The 18,784-nt window shown below is 48.9% G+C and overlaps 1 protein-coding gene across 8 annotated transcripts in view; it reads left to right on the forward strand.

The window, feature by feature from the left end:
• Positions 1-314: 314 nt before the first annotated feature.
• MAPT (microtubule associated protein tau) overlaps positions 315-18,784 on the forward strand; it is a 131,295-nt gene continuing 112,825 nt past the window's right edge. The window contains exon 1 of one of the 8 annotated variants that reach the window (XM_031011078.3): positions 315-647. The gene's annotated coding sequence lies outside the window, so the exon portion shown is untranslated. The remainder of the gene's footprint in view (positions 648-18,784) is intronic. The other 7 variants (XM_063705806.1, XM_055387816.2, XM_055387817.2 and 4 more) reach the window with 7 other exon arrangements.

Here is an 18,784-nt window from a genome sequence, read left to right on the forward strand (position 1 = left end):
GGGTGCGGTTTCGGGACTACGAAGGGTCGGGGCGGACGGACTCGAGGGCCGGCCACGTGGAAGGCCGCTCAGGACCTCTGTAGGAGAGGACACCGCCCCAGGCTGACTGAAAGTAAAGGGCAGCGGACCCAGCGGCGGAGCCACTGGCCTTGCCCCGACCCCGCATGGCCCGAAGGAGGACACCCATCCCACCAACGAGACAAAGACTCCAACTACAGGAGGCGGAAAGAGCGCGTGCGCCACGGAACGCGCGTGCGCGCTGCGGTCAGCGCCGCGGCCTGAGGCGTAGCGGGAGGGGGACCGCGAAAGGGCAGCGCCGAGAGGAACGAGCCGGGAGACGCCGGACGGCCGAGCGGCAGGGCGCTCGCGCGCGCCCACTGGTGGCCGGAGGAGAAGGCTCCCGCGGAGGCCGCGCTGCCCGCCCCCTCCCCTGGGGAGGCTCGCGCTCCCGCTGCTCGCGCCTGCGCCGCCCGCCGGCCTCAGGAACGCGCCCTCTTCGCCGGCGCGCGCCCTCGCAGTCACCGCCACCCACCAGCTCCGGCACCAACAGCAGCGCCGCTGCCACCGCCCACCTCCTGCCGCCGCCACCACAGCCACCTTCTCCAACTCCGCTGTCCTCTCCCGTCCTCGCCTCTGTCGACTATCAGGTAAGCGCCGCGGCTCTGAAATCTGCCTCGCCGTCCGCCTCTGTGCACCCCTGCGCCGCCGCCCCTCGCCTTCCCTCTCCGCAGACTGGGGCTTCGTGCGCCGGGCATCGGTCGGGGCCACCGCAGGGCCCCTCCCTGCCTCCCCTGCTCGGGGGCTGGGGCCAGGGCGGCCTGGAAAGGGACCTGAGCAAGGGATGCACGCACGCGTGAGTGTGCGCGTGTGTGTGTGCTGGAGGGTCTTCACCACCCGCTTCGCGCAGATCCCAGGTGGAGGCTGTGCCGGCAGGGTGGGGCGCGGCGGCGGTGACTTGGGGGAGGGGGCTGCCCTTCACTCTCGACTGCTGCCTTTTGCCGCAATGGGCGTGTGTGTGTGTGTGTGTGTGTGTGTGTGTGTGTGTGGAGGGGTCCGATAACGACCCCCGAAACCGAATCTGAAATCCGCTGTCCCTGCCGCTGTTCGCCATCAGCTCTAAGGAAGACGTGGATCGGGTTCTAGAAAAGATGACTCCCTGCACGCCCCTCCCTGCACCTCCAGAGCAGTGATTCCGACAGGGCCTTCACTGCCCCTGATTTTAGGCGGGGGCCGGCCCCCTCCTCTTTTCCTCCTTCAGAAACCCGTAGGGGACATTTGGGGGCTGGGAGAAATCGAGGAGATGGGGAGGGGTCCACGCGCTGTCACTTTAGTTGCCCTTCCCCCTGCGCACGCCTGGCACAGAGACGCGAGCAACGCCGTGCCTGAGAACAGTGCGCGGATCCCACTGTGCACGCTCGCAAAGGCAGGGTTCACCTGGCCTGGCGATGTGGACGGACTCGGCGGCCGCTGGTCCCCGTTCGCGGGCACGCACAGCCGCAGCCATGCACGGATGGGCGCGGGGCTGCAGGTGCATCTCGGGGCGGATTTCTTTCTCAGCGCTCGGAGCGCAGGGCGCCCGGCGTGTGCGCTCCCTGCCGGAGGCGCGGGGCTGGCGCGCAGGGCTCGCCCCTCACTGCGGCAGTGGGTGTGGACCCTGGTGAGCGAGGACGGGGGAGGATAGGCTGTGCCTCCTCCCACTCCCGCCCCCACCCCCCCTTTTTTTCCCCCTCGGAACGCGAGGTGCCATCTTTTTTCGGCGTGTCACGTCTTTACGGTGCCATGCCAAACCGGGTGGCCGGGCTTCGTAGGACAGGGCGGGGCCTGGCATTAAAGGGAGGGGGACAATCAGCGCTGAAATCTTGGCGTTTTGCTGCTGCGGGCGTGAGCACTGGGGGCGTTCGCCCAGCACCTTCTTCGGGGGCTCTTTGCTTTGTCTGTAGAGGTTACGTGATCTGCGCTCCCAGCCCTGGTTTCTGGCTTTTATTCTGAGGGTGTTTAGCCAACCTCCCCCCTACGCCCATGCGCCTCTCTTTCCTTTTTCGCTCCTCATTTCCGAGCCCATTGTTGGATCTCGAGGCTTGCTGGGGTCGATGAACTCGAGTCAACCTCCCGACCCCCGGCACGCATGGAACGGGCGTGACCGCGCGCAGCCTCGTCTCGGAGTCTGCCGGCGCCGGGAAGCTTCTGAAGGGATAGGATTCGAGTCTCCGTGCGCGCTGCGGGCGGCGGCAGAGGGATCTCGCCCCTCCCTACACCCCAAGTGTCCTGAGGGCCACGCCACACCAGGTTGCCCAGCGAGGGACGCTGGCTACCCATCCGGGGATGGGTGGGGAGCCCTGGCGGGGCCTCTCCGGCTTTACGCCCTGTTGCTTCGCCTGGCCGGAGAATGTGAGGAAGGGGCATAAGGTTACTGGTGCTTCGGCCACACCCATCTTTCTGAGCCCACGGGACTGGGCGCAGAGGGGGGATTGCCATGGAAACCACAGGCGTCCGGAGAGGGGATCTTGGGGCTGGCCTCACCCCTTCGCTGCGGAGATTGGGGACCCTGGGGTAGGGGGAGCCGCGCCCAGTCGGCCTCCTGGAGGACACGGGAGGAAGCCTCGAACCCCCGCGCCTGAGGCTGTTTCTGATTGGCCCCTGGAGGCCGCAGACACGCAGATAGGCGGCCCTGGGTGTATTTTTATTAATATTATGTCCGTACTGATTAATATTATTTATCTTAAATAAATTTCACCCGTGTCCAAGTTCACCGCGCCCCCAAAACCGAGTCTGAGGCGGCAGGGGGAACTCCTGGCCAACGAATCCGAGCCTCGCCCTCCTGTGATGAACCTGGTACGCACGGTTTTCTGGTTAATTCTATTGCTGAAAACTGGTGCGGGGGGCGCACTTCTGAGACGGAAGAGCATCTAGGAGCTGAATCCTCCGCGCGGGTCGCCCAGGTTGATCTGAATATCTGGGGAATGGCTTGGCTGCCCGCCCGGGACCAGGCCGACCCTCCTTGACGGTGGCGTAGAGGGCTGGAGCCTGGGTACTGCGAGGCTCCTCGCATGGCTGGGCCCGCCGCGAGGGGTTGCAGAGCGGCTCAGGGATCGATTCAAGCATCGTCTCTCCTCCCTCGCCCCCAGACAGAGCTGGGCGCGGGGTTCCCCTTCCAGATGGAGCGAGGGTCTCGGGGTGGCCCCGGAAAAGGGGAGCCCGCGGCCACGGCTACGTATTGCCATCTCGGGAGCAGAGATGTCGCCTCCTGCCTTTGGAGGAAACGGAGCCCTGTAGGGATGAGCGCATTTAGCCCAATGCTGGGAACAAAGCGCACTCCGCGCTTCTGCGATTTCGCTCCATTTTGAAATGTGTTAGCGCTTTGGTGGGGCCGCTGCGGTGGGCAAGGCCGGGGGCGCTGTTAATGGAGGAACCTCAGGGGGACGGTCCTTCGTAGGAAACTCTATCCTGGCTCTGCGCGCGCTTTAAGGAAATGGCTTCGCTCCAGGACCTCGAGGCATGCAGCTTTTGCGCGGATGACGGTGGGGTGCTGAACCAGCCGGTGCGCCTCTGGAAATGTCTGGGCACGGATCGTGGGGCCATCGACGACTCCTCCCCATTCCCAGCAGGCGGGAGCTCTTACATTCCGAGCGAGTGACCCCTCTCACCCTCTGGCTCTCACACACCTGTAACTCCAAACCTCCGTCTCAGAATGGTCCAGGCTGGAAGGGATGATGGGGGCTCCGACAGCGACTGCCTAGCTCACCCCTCTGCGTGCTCAGGCTCCAGGCTCAGCAGGACCAATTTGAGTTCTATCTGATCCCCCTCGGCCCCTTAACTGACCCATCCTACAGGAGACAAGGAAATGTCTTTCCTACCGCGGTTGATTCTGGGGTGTCATTTTGTGTTTTGTGATGGCTGCTTATATTTACTGTATAAGCATTGTTTATTTTCCATCTCCAAATCCTCCCTCTACATAAACAAATTAATGGATAAACAGATAAGTGTATCCCCCGCCCCCACCCCTGCTACGCAGGTCCGGAGTGACTCTTGAAGCTCATACATTCCTTGGCCAAGTTTGCTTCTCTAACAGATGTTTATATAGCAATAACCTGGCTTGGCTCTTGGGTTCACCTTTGGACGATTTGGGGAAGGGGCTTGTTGGCTTTGCTGGTTTTTGGATGAGTGACAGTCCATGACTGTTCCTGCTGGAAGGGGGTGACTTTTAAGTGGTTTCTAATATCAGGCATTGCTCCTCCGACAGGAACAAAAGAAATGGATACTGCCCATAAATTGTTAGAAAACTTAGAATCGCTTTGATTGAGGAAAGGTTAGATTTATTCCGGTTGGAAAAAGTGGCCTTTCTATTAAACGTGCCCTTTGACCCTCATGCCCTTGGAGGTCGGTGCCAGCCTGGAGATGGGATAAGATTGTGGTTTTCCTTCTGCCTTTTTAACATCTGTTGTTACAGTCCATTTGTTGAAAATTTAAAGAAACTGTTTTATTCCACTTTCCCTCAGCATTTATGTGTGTGGTTTCAGTAGCTCTGTGGCTATATGTACGAACACGTGTTATTTTTCCAATTGGACATGTGATAATTTTCCAACTGGACCTTGCCTTCTATTGATGTATTTATTTAGCATCTTCCTTACTCCCTCCTTGAAAAAGAATCACTCAAAAACAAATAAAAACAGCCGTAGGGGCCTAATACAGTGCTAGACATACAAGAGGTATTCGGTCCATACCAAATGGATTTTATCCATGAAGGATAAATGGGGAAATACAGTGGGAAGCGGGTGGGAAACTGCGTTTGACGCTGCTCTTTCCTCCACCACCACTTTCCTCATCACCGTGTTCAGAGACCCCCAAAGCCCCCTCACACTCCCAGAAACACCCCCCTGGCCACTCCTAACTTGCCATGCCCAGGAGTTAGGTGCTTCCACTAGTGACATGGAGCTGGCGTTTGGGGGGCACCTCGGCAGGTGACGGGAAGAGAAGACCCCAGCCTCACCAGCTGGGCTGCAGCAGGGAGAGGAGTCCTCATGTTCCAGCAGGGACTCTCAGCTGTTTTCCTGTAAAACCATGGTTCTCAACTGGGGGCCACTGAGATGTCTAGAGAGATGTTTTTGTTTTCACAACTCGGGGAGGGTGCTACTGACATCTTGTGGGTAGAGGCCAGGAATGCTGTTAAACATCCTACAAGGCACAGGACAGTCTCCTACATCAAAATATGACCCAGCCCCAATGTCACCACTGCTGGGGTTGACACTGGCACCGCTATCTTAATTACATTCATTGAATGTCTTTTAGGAGGCCCTATTCTAAGTGCTTGCTAAGATTATCTCATTTAATCCTCACAACACTTCCGCTATGTAGCAGGTGCTGTTATTATCTCCGTGATGGGGAAACTGAAGCACAGAGAGGGTTAGTAACTTGCTAAAGGTCACAGAGCCAGTGGGTGGTGGAGCTGGGCCTGACACTAGTTCCCTCCCCTCTCAGCCACATGTGGGTTTACTTGGCCATTGTGGACTAGTCTGGGAACCCAGATATGATCTATAACATTGACCCAGTAGAATATTGATTCCAAAACCACTGTCTCACAAATGAATTTTTACAAGAGTCTGTAATCGGAGCATGACCCAGAATAAGGTTAGGGAAATGTGGAGTTAAAGCTCTCAATTTCTTATCTGGCCCCGACACAGAGAGCAAGGCATTTCACTCTACATTGGTGCTCTGTTTATAAAACAAAGAGCAAATATCTCTTCCTAAGGTCCTTAAACCTCTTCCCCCAATCCAGGGTTTCTGGGCTGCTCTGCCATATGACGGGGCAGCTGGTTTGATTGACCCAGGGAAGGGTGGAAATCAAGACTGGGGGATCAAGACGTAGATTCAGTGTGGCCAAGGTCAAGTCTCTGAGGTTTAGGGACATCAGATCCCCAGCTTAGGTTCTGTACCTCAGCAAGGTGAAAGCGTTGGTGCCCACTGATGAGGCCAGCTCTGAGACTGTGGGTGTGGGTTGAGTTGGGTGGGCATAGGCAAGTCCTCTTGTAAGAATCTTTTGGCAAAGATGGGCCTGGGAGGCTTTTCTCACTTCCTGGGGCCCAGGCTTTGCAATAAGTATTCCATTATACTGTGGTACCTTGGGGCTACCTGAGAATCCTCTGTCTCGCCCCTGTTGCCTTGCCAAAGAGGTTGCTGTCCAAGAATTCCTTTCCTGTCTCCAGGTGCCATGCTCCTCCTGCCACCTCTGCCAGGTTCCCTGCCTGCCCAGATGGCTCCCAACTGAGTGTGAGGAGGAATTTGAGGCTGGCCCAGAACAGGTTTTGAGCTTTCTGGGTTCTCCAGTTAGGAAACTTTCTGTAAGCATGCAGATAGAATGGGCTTCAGCAAAATACAAACTCGAACAACTTCCAGGTATAGTCCCTTAATTTTCTTTGCTTTTTTCATATTTCATCAGGCTCCATGCTGAGCCCAATCAGGGACCCGATAGAAATCCAAACACCATGTCAGCGAGTCCCCAAGAAATGCATTTTGTGCCAAGGCTATTCAAGGAAGGTTTGGGAGCAGCTCAAGGGCAGACACTGTTACCCTCCCCCAGGTCCCCAGTGCAGGGCAGTGTTCTGCATGTGGAGGCAGTTTGGCGTAATGGTTAAGGAGGTAGGCTCTGATCGGGCCTCCTGGGCACAAGTCCCAGCTCCCTGCTCACTGTGAGACCTAAGCCATGTTGTTTAGCTGCTTGGAGAGTTTTTTGTCATCCACAACTTGGAGTATGATGGTACCTGTCTCACGGGTTGCCATGGGGTTCAAACAAGCTAACCCGGTACTCACTAGGGCCAAGCACATAGTAACTGCTCAGTAAATGGCATCATCGGCAGTGTCCTGTGGATAAGTGCTTGTGATTGGCTGAATGACCAGAGGGGTCTAAAGATCCTGGTGATGGAATCAGTTGTACAGATAAATTGTTACACTGAGTAGGGATCAAGATAGGAAAAGTCGGCAACTACCCAGCTCCTCTGCACCAAACTGGGCAGAAGTGGATCCTCTGAAAATTGCACACACCCATGTTTAAATGTACACACAGAACTCTTGCCACAGTCAAGCGGAGATTTGTCATCTGCTGTCCCTGCCTCATCTTCTTCCTGAAATCCACTCCATGCCAGGAATAAACTGCATGCTCTCCACCAGCCCAAACCAACCTGCCTTCCCTCCAGCCATCCCGGGCAGGGTGACCTGGCTTAGTACATCGGGTTCAGAGATCTTTCCAGTTTACTCGTTGAATAAAAAGTGAGGGCTGATCAAGAAAGTAATGGCAGTCAGGGAAGGCGAAGGAGGTAAAGAAGAGATTTTACAAATGAAGTAATTCAACAGAGTGCTGACATTGGTAAACTGGCAAACAGATTTCAGGGTGGTTGGTTGAGAGTAGAGTAGAAAAGGATTAAATAAAGCAGACTTGTGGTGTACTGAATCTTAGGAATTCCATGTATCCAATAAGTATAGTCATTTATGAATTAATAAATTAGGCCTAAGAAGCCTTCTTATCGCTTAAATCAAGACTGAGTAACAATATATCAGTTTTAAAAAGTCATTATATCAGAAAATCATTTAAATGATACACATAGATTTCCAAGATTTTACTTTAACCGAAACTATATAAATGTGAATTCGTTCACCCATCTTTTGACACAGGGCTCAGGTCTTCTCTTGGTGTCTGGATCAGCCAGTTGAAATTTCTTGTCTGTTTTGCCTATGCCACATTAATAATGCACTGTCTGGGTCCTCCGATTTCAGTTTGGATTTTGGGTTTACATTGTGGAGTCATCTGAATGCAGAATCCTTCAGGGATTTTACTTTTTTTTTTTTTTTCATGGTCTTTACCATCCCATTTGATAGTAAATATTACTCACCTTTATGAAGTCTTTCCAAAACATTCAACTAAATTTTCTTAAAATCATTGAATGATTTGAAGAGCTTATTCCTCAGCACTTTTACTCCATCAGCTTGCACCTTATTTTTTAATCTTTTTTTGAGACGGAGTCTCGCTCTATCGCCCAGGCTTAAGTGCAATGGCACAATCTTGGCTCACTGCGACCTCCACCTCCTGGGTTCAAGCAATTCTGCCTCAGCCTCCGCCGTAGCCAGGACTACAGGTACACACCATAATGCTCGGCTGATTTTTGTATTTTTGTAGAGATGGGGTATCGCCATGTTGGCCAGGCTGGTCCCGAACTTCTGACCCAAGTGATCCACCCACCTCAGCCTCCCAAGGTGCTGGGATTACAGGCGTGAGCCACCGCGCCCAGCCAGCTTGCACCTTATTTAGGGTATGTGATTATTATAGCAAGTCTGGTGTACATACAAGATTTTGAATGGGCACAGATGACCTTTAGTAAGTGCTTGGCTGTGATAAGAGGCAGTCCTGACTGCAGATCAGGCTGTGTGGACCCCAGCCTTGCATGTTTACAGACCTTCATGTCTTATTCTTACAGGGTATCAGAAGAACACCTACTGGGGAAACTTATAAATTAGTAAAAGGTGGGCGTTCTCCCCGCCCATCTTCTGTCTGTCTGCCAGGACTAGCACAGCACTTTGAAGTCATTCACATAGAATCCCAACTTAAGAGGGTAAAATCCTCCTCAACAGACTGAAAATAAGTTTAAATTCCCTTTGCTATATTAACTCCCCTGAGGAAAGAGTCTTAGATCAATGTCCAACACTAAAAACAGTTTTAAATCAGCAAGTGAGAATTAAATCTGAAGCCATTGATAATAATGTTTCATTCATTCCTCTCCTTTGGCCCCGTCCACCCTACTGCTAAATCCAGGCATCAAAGAGAAGAGGGACATAATTATCTCTAGTCCCAGCTGCTGGTTTTCCTTCCAGCCTATGGCCCAGTTTTCTGTTTTACTGAGAAGGCTGGTGATGTTGTCTTGGGATCTAAGTCTGCAGTTTCACCACAAAAAGTCCAGGGATGCACTTTCATGCTTGTGTCCTCCTCCCTGGGATAGCAAGGATATTAGAAGACCCCTGGCTCTGTAATTGCTTGTCATGTGCTCTACAGACGACGCCACAGAATGCCAAGAACGAAGTGCTGGGAAGGACCAATTCATGGAACCGTGGGACGGTGCTCCTCCCCCAGCGTAAAGGACAGCTCCTCCTCCTGAATTGGAGCCAGCGTTCTAAATCATGTGTCAACAGAGTTGTCCTGGATCGGATCCAGTTCTGCCATTGATTTGCAGGTCATTTCAGTGGTGCCTGTTTCCAGTTGTTCTTAATTGAACAGTGGCACCAAACTATTGTCTTGCCTCATCCCCCTCCCATGGCCTGTCCCCGAAAAAGAGACTTCTTGGGTAATTAATCAGGGCAACATCAGGCAGTCTGGGCGCGGTGGCTCACGCCTGTAATCCCAGCACTTTGGGAGGCCGAGGCGGGCAGATCATGAGGTTAGGAGATTGAGACCATCCTGGCTTTGTGAAACCCCGTCTCTACTAAAAATACAAAAAATTAGCCGGGCGTGGTGGCGGGCGCCTGTAGTCCCAGCTACTCGAGAGGCTGAGGCAGGGGAATGGCATGAACCCGGGAGGTGGAGGTTGCAGTAAGCCGAGATCGCACCACTGCACTCTAGCCTGGGCGACAGAGCTAGACTTCTTCTCAAAAAAAAAAAAAAAAAAAAGGAATCTCTTTGGTTTTATATATATATATATAATATATTATATATAATATTAATATATATAATATATTATATATAATATATTATATATAATATTAATATATAATATATTATATATAATATATTATATATAATATTAATATATAATATATTATATATAATATATTATATATATTTTATATATTAAATATATTATATATATTTTATATATTATATATAATATTTTATATATTATATATAATATATTATATATATTATATATAATATTTTATATATATTTATATATTATATATAATATATTATATATATTTATATATTATATATAATATATTATATATATTATATATAATATTTTATATATATTTATATATTATATATAATATATTATATATATTAATATATAATATATTATATATATTTTTATATTATATATAATATATTATATTTATTTTTATATTATATATATTTTATATTATATATAATATATTATATATATTTTTATATTATATATATTTTTATATTATATATAATATATTATATATTATTTTATATATTATATATATTTTATATATATTATATATATTTTATATTATATATATAATATATATTATAAATATATTATATATTATATATAATATACATTATATATATTTTATATATATTATATATATATTTTATATATTTTATATATTATATATATATTTTATATATATTATATATTATATATTTTTTATATATATTATATATTATATATATTTTATTTATATATTTTATATATATTGTATATATTTTATATATATTATATATTTTTTATATATATTGTATATATTTTATATATATTATATATATTTTATATATATTATATATATATACACATATATATATATAAATGAGGCCAGGCTCGGTGGCTCACACTTGTAATCCCAGCACTGTGGGAGGATCACTTGAAGCCAGGAGTCTGAGACTAGCCTGGGCAACAAAGCAAGACCCTGTCTCTACAAAAGGAAACTGTAAAAATTAGCTGGGCATGATGGCATGTGTCTGTAGCCCTAGCTACTTGGGAGGCTGAAGCAGGAGGATCGCTTGAGCCCAGGAGTTCAAGGCTACAGTGAGCTATGATTGTCCCATAGCACTCCAGCCTGGGTAACACAGCAAGGCCCTGTCTCTAAACTTTTTTTTTTTAATTCTATTTATATTTACATGTATTTAAATGTGAATATTCACTACCTATTTGTTGCATGCCTGCATTTTTTATACTGGGCTTGCCGAAAACCCGAACAGCTTTCTACTTTGACAATGTATCAGAATTTAAATCAGCAATATGTTAATAAGCCAAGCAAAGGTTATATATGCAAATAAAACTGTTGTCTATAACCTCCTGTTACACTGGGGCACAGCAAAAGTCATGGTGTAGTCGCATGTGAACCTGTCCCTTTCATAGCTGCTCATTGCCAGGAAACATCAGGAATAGCCATTTGGAAGAGTCACCAGCCCTCCCACCATCCGTTTTCTGTCTTGTCTTTTCCCTATGAGCAGGGGAAATTCCACGCTGGCCCCAATCCCCAGTGCAGCGGCTCAGCCTCTGCCTCTGCTGCTGGTCCCCATGAGGCCAGCTTAGAAACGGAGGATTTTGCAGAACATCCCTAAATCCGCTTGAATAATGGAGTGATCATTCATAAACTCACCTGAACCTTATTAAAACCTATTTAATATTTTTCCTGGATAATCCTATAGGGATAACTTGCCTCCTGGGCTTCTCTCCACCGGGTTCAGTTCTTCCTTTAGTGGTGAAGTTCCTCCCTTCTTAGCATCTCAACTGTGCCTGAGAAAAGGCCAGTGGCGGCTGCACTCTGTTCCCTGTGGAGTGTTAATAAAGACTGAATAAATTGAAATAAATCCCTTTCAATGTCACTAAAGTGCTATAAATAATCATGAACCAATGTTCGATGGCTGATGAGAAATGCAAGAAAAAATTTTTAATCAGTAGGATTCATGTTATAAGTTGACAATCTGGGCCAAGTTAAAAAAAATAAAAATAAAAAGACTTTTAAAAAGATCTTATCGTTTGTTACCAGCAAGACTGAATTGCAGAAGCAAGCCACTCCCTCATTTGTGGGCCCCTGTTATCACTGGCTGCTTAGGGTTGCCAAGCCCTGAATTCATTTGTCAACTAAGAGATTTTTGGCCAAGATTAAGATTTCCCATGCCTCCATATTTCCATCTGAGAAATGGAGATTATACTGTCTTCCCCCTCAGAATGGATGATAATGTGGTCTCTCTTCTGTTCGCATAGTCATAGAACTGAAATAAAACAACTTAAGAGAATTCCTTTGAGCTTCTCAGAAGTGCTGCAGGGCTGGGGGATGCCTCCCAGGAGCCGCAGTCAGGTGCTGATCTGAAGTCTTTGGTGGGCTGACTTTAGCCTGACCTGAAATAGTATAGCTGCTGCCACCTGGCTCCCTTAGCGTCAGTCAGACGGTGCAGCTGGTTCCTAGGGGTGAGGGCTGAGCCAGCAGGGTCCGTTCCCAGGAGGGATGCATGGGTGGCCACAGCCCAGCCTGCACTGATCTTGTCTGTCCCCTTCTTTGGAAGGAAAGAGCCCCAAACCAGGGTGCAAGACAGTGGGTGGGGGTGCCTTGAGCATGACCTCAAGTGATTTCCAGCCCCTGCCAGTGCTGACTTCTCTGGGGAAGGGCTGGGACTTCCTTCTGGGCTCAAGTCATGACCCTTGGATGGAATTTCCTGGGAGCTTTTCTGTTTTTTCTGGAGTTTTCAGTTTTTTCCTAACCAGACAGGGACTTGGTACAGAATCTCATATTCTAATTATGCCTAGGAGCAGCCTCTCCCCACCACTCACAGTGTTTAGCATGTGACAGGAATCGATTAAGGCATGAGTGATTAAATTAAAGCCAGGCGTTGACTTGGATGGTGTAATATTCTGACAACTGTTTGGTGTCAAAGGCATGGGGCAGGCGCGTTAATTGAACTGCTTGCATCTGGCATTTGAATTGAGCCAGAGCGGGGCTGAAGTCAGTTTGCCTTCACCCTGTGAATGGAGGGTTTCTCCGGAGCGTGGATGGTGGGAGGTATTTCAGGATGTATGCATAACCCCCACCCTGACAATGGCCCATCTCTTCTCCAGCGTGGCCAGGTTTGAGTGCCAGTCCTGGGTGTCCAGTGGCCCCATAGCCTTGCGTTTTAGTAAAATGCTGCCCCCATTACCACCTGGTCTGTGCACTTCGGTCACTGGAATTTGCCATCTTCCAGTCCCGAATGTGGCAAACCATGGAGCCTTAAGCTCTTCTCCCTCCACATCCTGGAACAGACCCGCCAGTTTCTTCCAGGCATTGCCTCAGTTTGCCCCTCTCTTTCCAGTCACACTCTCACCAGTGATAAAATGATTTTAGACCTTATCATCTCACCCTCGGATCCTTATGGAAGCAATAATGAGTTGTTCCCTGTTTCAATTCCAAAATTCATATCCAATCCATTTTGCATGCCATTGCCAAATTCTTCCCAGAGCAACCCCGTCACCTGCCCTGGCCCTCTCCAAGTGTGGTCCTGCCATGGGCATCGCCTGCTAAGCCAAGCTGGCCTCGAGCTGCCTGCCCGGGTTCCCACACCTTGGCTCACCTCCCTGCCCAGTCCTGCCTCCCGCTTCCTGCCAGCCTGCCCTGTGGCTCCTTCATAGATGCCGTGCTCTTTCTGCCCCTTGCTCACCCATGGCAGCCTTGCCCCTCTCTCCCTGCCCCACCCCCTATTTAAATCGCCCTGACCTTCCTCAGTGTCCATCCTCCCTGAAGCTTTCCCCAGCCTTGGCACTCAAGGTCCAGAGGCTACACGTTTCCTCTCACCTGTGGCAGCGCCGTGCTCCCCAGTGCCTCACAGTTTCCTTCTTGCCCCCGCTTCCTGTGTAGGACTCATCTGCCCATAGGTTGCACGTCCTGTGAAGGCAAGGACTGTGTCTTATGTGACTTTCCTTCTCCAGTCACAGAGCTGGGCACATAGATAGGTCAAAACCCTCTTTATTAACACAGTTGGATGTTGAGAAATCAAACAGGCCAATGTCAAATGAGCTCTCCTTATTTAAATCAAGTCAGTTCTCCACCTCCTAGCACTCAGTTCCAGTACTCTACATACATGGAAATAATAAAAAACACATTTCCTTTGAAACATTCTATAACCGTTCCTTTGCCCTACTTCAGACCAACTTAACGCACTCCCCATTGGTCCAAATGAGTTTTGCTATACGAAGATGCCGATAATAATAGCAGCAGTGGATTATTCTGCTAAAACCATTGCCTCGTTAATCCTCAGTCCTGAGGTGGGGATTATTATCCTCATTTTGCAGAGAAGCAAACTGAGGCTCAGAGATTCCACAGCTGGGGAGGGAGCCAGCTCATCCCTCTGTCCAGGCCCAAGCTCTCTCCCACTTGCCTTCCTGCCTCTGCAACCTCAGAGCATCCCCCATCTGGTTCTACTGCCTGTGCTAGTCGTGCAGGAGCCAAAAGACATGTCTTTAGTGCTAAGGACTGGAGAAGCCATGCCCTCCAGCCTCTGTGAATGGGTCATATGTAACATGAGCCTGGAGAAATTATTTGAAACCGAAGGCAAGCGTCTAAACCAGGCTGCTGCTTCATGGCGCCGGTGACGGCAGAACCAAATTTAGTGCTGTGGGCAGGTCCACACTTATCAAATAGAGAAGCTCATTTTTCTTCCGGCTCACATCAAGCATGAAAAATGTTCACACATACCCCACACACACACACATGCTTTCCGGAGGGGTCCATGTGGCTAGAGGCTGGAAGATGTGGATGAGAGGAGCCTGGCAGGTAAGCCCAGGGAAGATGACATTCAGCTTCCCAGACAGCATCTACAGGGAGAAATTTAATTAAAAGTGGGGCGGTTTCCCTGAGCAAGGCAGACAAAGTCAGCCCTCTACTGTTAAGAAAAAGGGTCACAGTGAGAGGGGAGGTGAGGAGACTGAGTCTGTATTTTCTAGTCTGTTGGGCTACACTACCTGATCCCCCTTCCTCAAAAATCCACTTTACTTTCACCATGTCTACACCAATGTGGTTCACACTCTGGGACCAGGAAAAGGGGGAGTGATGGGGAACAGAGAAGGGAGGAGCTAACACAGCTGAGGCTGGGGTTATGCATATCGAATTACTTAGAATTTGCAACCTCACAGGGTACTTTCATGGCGTTGAAATACACTTCCCACAGCCACCCTCCCTCTAACTAAAAGCAAGAGTCATTTCTCAGTTCTGGTCTTGCCTCTCACGTTCTCCTCCACATTTAAAAAAATCCACCAGCTACAAAGTGAAGATACCATATGTGATATCCCACCCTAGTTTCTGTTTTATCAGGGTTTGGAGCAGGTGGAGCAGGCAGAGGGATCATTTCAGCCTATAAATTGTATTAAGGGTGAGTACTGAGTCATTCTTAAAGAAAAGTTTTAGAAGCATCCAAAACTGAAGGGTGGAGCCACCTGGAGACAGTATCATCAGTCCTGGCCCTGAGCATGGCCTGCATAGGCCCCTGTGGATCCCAGCGGGAGCTGCAGAGTGCGGGCACCTTGGCACACAGCCCTGAGTGCAAAATTAGGAACTGGGCAGAGGGCATCTCTGTCGCCATTGGGCAGCCCAGGGCACACTGGTCATAGCCTTAGACCACGAACACCCTGTGCCCGGGGGACAGATGCAACCAGTGTTCCCTGGGCTGCCCATTGGCAACAGAGAGATCGACACCTGGACCCCATGTCACGGGGACTCCACTACTAAGGCTCCTAAGACTGCCACCTTCCAGTGGGATAAGCCCTGCCTCCTACTGGGCCCACAATGTGCAGAGAACACTTGGGACTACCTGGCTTTCTGGATACACAAATATTGATCCAATCTGGACTAATTAGAAGGTCAGTCCCAATAAAAAATCGAATCAGCTGGGCGTGATGGCTCACTCCTATAATCCCAGCACTTTGGGAGGCCGAGATGGGCAGATCATTTGAAGCCAGAAGTTCAAGACCAGCCTGGGCAACATAGCAAAACCCTGTCTCTACTAAAAATACAAATAATTAGGCTGGGTGTGGCAGCTCATGCCTGTAATCCCAACACTTTGGGAGGCTGAGGCAGGTGGTCACCTGAGGTCAGGAGTTTGAGACCAGCCTGGCCAACAGGGTGAAACCCCGTGTCTACTAAAAACATAAAAATTAGCCAAGCATGATGGCATGTGCCTATAATCCTGGCTACTAGGGAGGCTGAGACAGGAGAGAATCACTTGAATCCAGGAGGTGGTTGCAGTGAGCCGAGATGGTGCCACTGCACTCCAGCCTGGTTGACAGAGTCTCAAAAAAAAAAAAAAAAAAAAAAAAAAGCCATGCCTGGTGGTGCACTACGTGTAATCTCAGCTATTTGGGAGGCTGAGGCACAAGAATCACTTGAACCTGGGAGGCAGTGGTTGCAGTGAGCTGAGATCGTGCCACTGCACTCCAGCCTGGGCGACAGAGTGAGTGAGACTCCATTTCAAAAAAATAATAAATCTGAGTCACTTTAATATTGTTATTTGGATGTCAACCTCTAGGTGTTTGAGACAGGAGAGTGATATGGGGGCACTGGAAACACACAGGCACGGGGTGTCCTCACACTTGGGTAGCCCACACGATGTGATTTCAGGGTGCTGGGAGGTCCCCCCACTCCCCAAATTACTAAGTGGATAGTACTTTACAGTTTATATGATCTCATTTGATTCTTAACATGAGCCTGTGAGTGAAAAATTCCTTCCCCTCTTCTACAGATTAGGACGTTGAGATTCAGGGAGGTTCAGAGGGATTCAGGGAAGTCAAGTGGCACCTGGAGTCCCGTGGCTAATTTGAGGCTGGTAGGGGATTCGAACCCAGGATTTGTGCTTCTTACGCCTGGGCTTCTGCTCCCTGGGGCATGGTCTTCCCCCTAGCTTTCCCATTCACTGCTTTAGCCTAGGGGTCCTACCCTTTATTAAACTGCCAGTGCCTCACTGCTTTTCTCCCCCAAAGACAAAAAAAAAGTGTTTTTGCTTTTGTTTTGTTTTTCATGGGCAGAGACCTGGAATTTCAGCTTGAGAATTTGTGCCATATGATAAATAAATCAACAGATGGCTTTTTCCTTAAAAAAAAAAAAAAAACTAAGATGTATTTGCAGTGAGGCATAATTTGTACCAAAAAGTGCTCACCACACTGTAGTCATGGGGGCAGGAGGCAGCCGCGGGTGAAGGGAGAAATCTTGGAGTCCAAGCAGCCCCCTTCTGGTCTGAACTGGGGAGCTGGGGGTGCTGCCGGCCCTGCCAGGTTCTCCTAGGAGGCGGCAGCTCATATGGCTGTGGGAGGAGGCAGAGGGAGGCTCATATGCACCCACATTTCCAGGGATCTAGAAGACAGAAGGAAGAAAACCACCATCATGTTAAAGCAGACAGTTAGGTAACACATCCTGTAATACAAGTTATTTTTTCCACATCTAAAGGCTAAAAATAGTTAGAATTTAAAGATAATTGGTAAATGAGTTTCTATCCTTCTAGTTTCACATCAAATGGAATCATGCTGCCTTCACATCACTAGTGCCCGTTATTTGTGTTTAATTTCCACAATGTTGTCTAATTCCACTCTTTGGGCTTCCCCAGGGATCCAGCCTCCCTCACTCGCCCATCACAGGGAGATGCTTTATTCATCTTTGTGTCTTCTGTGCCGGGCATAGCGCATGGCACAGAATAAGCACTCAGTAATTGATTCACGAGTGAATAAATGGATGAGTGGGTAAGTTCAATATCGACTACAAAAACCCTAAGGCCACACTGGTGAGTGGCTGCGCCTGTAGTCCCAGCTGCTGGGGAATCTGAGGCAGGAGGGTCTCTTGAGCCCAGGAGTTTGAAACTAGCCTGGGCGATATAGCGAGCACCTGTCTCAAATGACAAAAACAGGGCCAGGTGCAGTGGCTCACGCCTGGAATCCCAGCACTTTAGGAGGCCAAGATGGGAGGATCACTTGAGGCCAGGAGTCCGAGACCAGCCTGGGCAACATAGGGAGACCCTGTCTCTACAAAAAATTTTTTAAAAATTAGCTGGGCATGGCGGTGTGCGCTTGTAGTCCCAGCTACTCAGGAGGCTGAGGCAGGAGGATCACTTGAGCCCAGGAAATTGAGGCTGCAGCGAGCCATGATGGCGCCACTGCACTGCAGCCTGGGCGTCAGAACGAGACCTGCTCTCAAAAAACAAACAAACAACAACAAAAAAGGCCTTTCTTAAAGAGACTTGAGAACAGAAAGGGGAACAGATACATAACTTACATATTTATTTGTTCATCTTTCCACCTTCCTGGAGGGTGGAGGGGAACAGGTCTGCATTTGGAGTTTTGAATGCTAAAAGTGGGAATACATGTACTGTTTCCCATGATCTGTTCAAAAGTTAAGCCAAATGCCTTAGATTCTCCTGAAAACTGGAATGCCACTGTAAACTATAAGCCCCACTTCAAAGATAAAAGATCTTGATGAACAGGGTTGGGTCTGTGGACTGGGCCTCTCCCCACCACACAAGGAAGGGTGGTGCCAGTTGAAGGAAAATCACTTAAATCCTTGCTGTCTCCTAATAGGTGTGGTCCCAGGTAGGGCTGTCAGAATTAGCAAATTAAAACACAGGGCATCTGTGAAAATTAGAATTTCAGATAACAACAAATAATTGGCATAGGCTGCATAATGTCCCTCAAAGATATCAGGTCCTAATCTCCAGAACCTGTAAATGTGATCTTATTTGGAAAAGGGGTTTTTGCAGATGTGGTTAAATTAAGGATTTTGAGATGGGGGGATTATCCTGTATTATCTAGGTAGGTCCTAAATGCAGTCACACTCATCCTTGTAAGAGGAAGGAAGAGGGAGATGGAAAACACAGAAGAGAAGACAATGTGGTGATGGAGGCAGAGACTGGAGTGAGGTGGCCACAAGCCAAGGACTGCTGGCAGCTACCAGCAGCCAGAAAAGGCCAGGAACCAATTCTCTCTTGGAGCTCCAGAGGGAATGTGGCCCTGCTGACACCTTAGCTTCAACCTAGTGATCCTGATTTTGGACTTTGGCCTTCAGAAGTGTGAGGGAATGAATATCTGTTGTTTTAAGCCACCAAGTT

The sequence above is a fragment of the Gorilla gorilla genome, chromosome 4 (assembly GCF_029281585.2).
Source record: "Gorilla gorilla gorilla isolate KB3781 chromosome 4, NHGRI_mGorGor1-v2.1_pri, whole genome shotgun sequence".
Taxonomy (NCBI): domain Eukaryota; kingdom Metazoa; phylum Chordata; class Mammalia; order Primates; family Hominidae; genus Gorilla; species Gorilla gorilla.